This window comes from Mustela erminea, chromosome 4 (assembly GCF_009829155.1).
Source record: "Mustela erminea isolate mMusErm1 chromosome 4, mMusErm1.Pri, whole genome shotgun sequence".
Classification (NCBI taxonomy): domain Eukaryota; kingdom Metazoa; phylum Chordata; class Mammalia; order Carnivora; family Mustelidae; genus Mustela; species Mustela erminea.
In genome coordinates, this window is record NC_045617.1 from 49,628,945 (window position 1) to 49,633,487 (window position 4,543).

General features: G+C 36.3%; 1 non-coding gene across 1 annotated transcript; it reads right to left on the reverse strand.

Annotated features, from left to right (window-relative positions):
- Positions 1–1,569: 1,569 nt before the first annotated feature.
- Positions 1,570–1,680, reverse strand: LOC116589545. The gene has a single exon (XR_004285319.1). It is a non-coding gene; the product is annotated as a U6 spliceosomal RNA (small nuclear RNA).
- Positions 1,681–4,543: the final 2,863 nt, after the last annotated feature.

The window sequence follows — 4,543 nt, forward strand, 5'->3', positions numbered from 1 at the left end:
ATTGATGGACTCTAACTTCTGTGGTGATCACAGAGGTTAGAGTCCATCAATGGCATTTGGATTCATTTACAGAGAAATGGTTCAGAGAGTAGATTTAGGAATATGGTTAAAGAAGAAGCAAGATGACCAAGTTGAGACAATGAAGATAGATTGTGTTTTCAATAACACAAACAGCTTGACAGAGTAACAGGTTTGGGGAAGCTGATTTTTAAATTTTAATTTAGCTTTTTGTTTATTATTTTGGATAAAAAAAAATGAGCATAAGTGACCCAATAAAAAGGGAACTGTTGATAATTCAAACAAAGGATAAAGTAACAGGAAAAATTTCCATAGGAAGGACTCAAAGGCACATGGTGAAGTAGACTTTGTGATGATATAACCAATATCTAGTAACCTTCCTTGCAGTCACAATCCTTAAGTTCAACCACCTCTTTCTAAGTCCAAGCCCACCAGATGACTAACTCTAGGAAGCTCGAGTCCCACTGTATTTTATGTGAAAGCCACAGAACAGAAAGCCACAGAGCACAGTTCCAGATGAGAAATCCGTATGAATCATGCAATGAGACCATGCTGCCAGGGTACTCTGACTTCTATGTGCATTGGAGAGAAATTCAACTCCACCCTGTTTCTAGAAACAGAGTTATGGGGTTCAAGCTTAAAATAACATGAACTTATCACCTGACCTTAGTTATGGGTTTAGGGAAGGCATTTCATCCACTTTAGACCAGTGAAATACGAGAGGGATTTTTCTTTTTTTTTTTTTCCTCTCCAGACTTTTGAAAATGAAGCTTCTCTGCTCTTCCAAGTAAAGTTTTAGAACCAATTTTTGTTCTCTGCTTGAATGTGCAAAATGAAGCATGTGGTTCTGGAACAGCTGCAGCCATTGTGTGATCCTAAGGAGCCCTAACCTTAAGGTGAAGCTGATACAAGCAAGGGCAGAGAAGAGAGCACAGAATGCAGTTCCTCGTGGCACGCGGAGAGGCTCAAGTCCATCCTCCTCCAGACTTGGCTACAAGAATGTGTAATTCCTCTTGTTTTAAGCTGGTAGAAATACAAAAGGAGCTTAGGATAGCCTAAGAAAAAGAATACAGACTCCTCTGTATTCTAAGACCAGAGGGTTAAGATACAGAGAAATGATAAAGTAGAGAAATGTGAAGTGTTTTTTGGTGAACATCTATTTGTGTTTTCTATGAACTAGACAATGCATTTAAGACTCTATACTCTTGATTCCACATATCCTCCCAACAGTTTTATAAGAACCATCATCTTTTTATTTTTATTTATTTTTTTATTTTGTTGCCATCAATAAGAAATTTACTTGTTTTTAAAAAAATCCAAATGCAGTGTCCAGAAAAATTTAATAAGCTTATTTATAATTGTTATAAAAATATGGAATGCTGGGTGCCTTGGTGGCTCAGTGGGTTAAACCTCTGCCTCTGGCTCAGGTCATGATCTCAGGGTCCTGGGATCGAGCCCCGCATTAGGCTCTTTGCTCAGCAGGGAGCCTGCTTCCCCCTGCCTCCCTGCTTACTTGTGATCTCTCTCTCTGTCTAATAAATAAAATCCTAAAAAAATCTGGAATGCTTCATGAATATGAGTGTCATCCTTGCACAGGGGCCACGCTCATCTTCTCTGTATTGTTCCAATTTTAGTATATGTGCATCATCATCTTATATGAACAAACTGAGGCTAAGAAATTAGGTGATTGAATGTGTCGCTTGGCAATAAGTAGCAGAATTCACAGTTGAGTAACATGTGAGTCTAGGTAGAGAGGCTTCCAGATCCTTTTCCCAGGAAAGCAGGGAACATGCAGAGGCAGAAAGTATGTTGAGTGGGGATATAGGAGTGCCTGAGGAGTGTAGGAAAAAAGCAGGGAGTCAGTTTGAGATAAATGAAAAAAGTACCGAGGAAGAGAGACACTCTGGAAATATCAAATCTATGTGTCACGGGTTATCTTGAACTGCATAGCAAGGAAAAACTGTAAACTGCCTCTTGGTGGTACATTAATTTATCTTTGTATCAAAAACGTTGAACAGAGGAGGACTTTAGTGTCATCAAGTAGTTAACTTTCTTCACCTTGTAGATATAGAGTCTGAAGTCCAGGGAGGACACTATGTTGTAATAATAGTAACTAGAGTCTCTGAAATTCACAGCTGACCAATTCTCCCAGGAGTTTGACGCCCCTATCTATGATTTTTCTGGAAGGTACATTCAAAATAAATGAGCCAGACATGGGTGGTCTTTACAGGGATAAACAGAAGAGATTCATCCCATTACTCTATTTATAGACCCTGAACTTGTCAATGATAGGTAAACACTAACTGATACTAGCTACTTCATTCTTTTACTACATTTTCTTCCTTTCAGGAAAACCCCCTCTTTAGTTTTTGCCTCCACTTTGTACCTTTGTATTCTTTTTACTGAGCCTGATGGTGAGAAGTGCACTAAAACTCTGGGGTAGAAAATGAAGGGTTGAATCCTCCTCAGCCACTGACTATGCTTGTAGGTAGGATGCCTGTCTTACTTATCTGAGTTGGGGTAAATGAGTGGGGGGGGGGGTGACCAATGAAATGCCATGCCATACAGTCCTCTGTGAAAAAGCAGATATGGGACTCTAGAGATGGTAAAGCAACTTCTAGTCTTGGCTCTCAAGGATGGTTTTTAGAGATGAGTAAAGATAGAGAAGTCTTGCTTATCAATAAGGGAAGGGAAAAAAACCCCTGAATATAAGTAATATATTGCTGGACAGATTCAAGATTCAAAATGAGTTTGACAGACATGGATATAGAGTAAAACAAATGAGATAAGGCTTAATAAGGATTCATAGAAAGGCTGGAAGCTGATTCAGAGACTGTTATAGCTGTAGAGATCCTGCTTTGGATTCAAAGCATTAATAGAATGAATTCAAATTGGGGAAGATGGACTTTATAATTGCTCATGTAGAAATTCTCTGAAAAAGTTTTAGTTGACTTCATGTTCATACAAATTATGGCCTTTGCTGGATAGACATTGAAGGAGCAAACAAGTCCATTGGATGCTGGTGGCCTGATCACACTTGGAACATGGGTGTATTCCGGATGACCTATCTTAAAAGGGAAGCCAACAACTCAAGAGAGGGAGGAGTCAGGAAATCACAAAGAAATGTTAAAAAAAACTTGGCATGTTATAGGGAAGAAAAGAGAATTGAGGAAGAAGGGAGGACAGTCTTTAAATAGCCAAGGAATGAATTATCTAGTGAATTAATGTGTGACTAAATTAAATGATCTCAAAGGCACTTCAGCTCTACAGTTTAAAGATTTATGATCTTTCAAACCATGTGTAGTTCATGCAGAGAGAACCACTACTAATCTGGTCAAAAGACCCTTTCAATGTTTTCTATGCATATTTACATATATTATTTATTCATATTCTATGTATTTTTCTTAATCAAATAAGGACTATTCTGTGTATACTGATTATAATTGATTTTTTTCATTTAACATTTAAATGAAATTTCATTTTATTTCTATGTTGTTTTATGACCCGACTTTTAGAGATTATGCAGTGTTTCTGTTCCATAATCGTGCAAGCAATCCCCTATTTTTAGACATTTGCCTTATCTTCAATTATTTAATAATTATAAATGACCATGGAATAAACCTTCAAACCTTCTCTTCAGCAAAACCAAACTCATTTTTAAGGAGAAATGGTTTCATGACTACATCAAACAAACCAAAAATCAAGACAAATAAGAGAAAATAACTTACTCTTGACATTCTAAGAACATCTAATTTTCCTTATAATTTTACTTTGCCTGGAAACATTTTGAAGATGGAATTCTGGCTTTTAAATGTTCTAGGCAGCAGGGAACACACTATTCATTTGATTTTTCCCCCCCATTTATAAAATTGTCCCCTTCATGTTAAAATTGCCTCAGATACAAGTACAAAATATAAAACATTTAATTAAAATATATAAAGCAGAACACTAGTATGATAGCATACTCAATGACAATATGAAAATATAATAGTTACTTTTGAAGATGTAGGAGAAAACTCTAGGTTAGTTTTTAAAATATATGATACGAAGTATTTCAAATTGCAGTTCAACATAAAAAGAGTACCACACATGACCACATTAGATACAAATTGCATTATTTTAAAATAATGCTGTTTACTTTCCCTATTTATTTCATTTCACAATTCTGAGATAAGTGCACTGGAAGGAAAACACTTAATTCAAGAGAGTTTTTGGCCTCAAGATCAAAAAGCAGAGTGGGTAGGTATGGGCACATTTGAAAAGGTTTCCCTTTGCAAATAATGATTGTTTTTGTGAATTCAAGCCCTTTTATTTTTGTGCTATATGATTTAGTTAGAGAAGTGTTTGTGGAAAATATTTTATTTTCAGATAAAGCCCTTCACCACAGAACACACTTTGTAGGCATAAGCCCCAAACTGGACCCAATCTTCTTTTTCCAAAAATTTTTTTTTAATTTTAAGATAGGAATTCCTTATAAAAATCTCTGAAGATAATTAATGTGAGCTATGACTCAGGATGGCAAAAA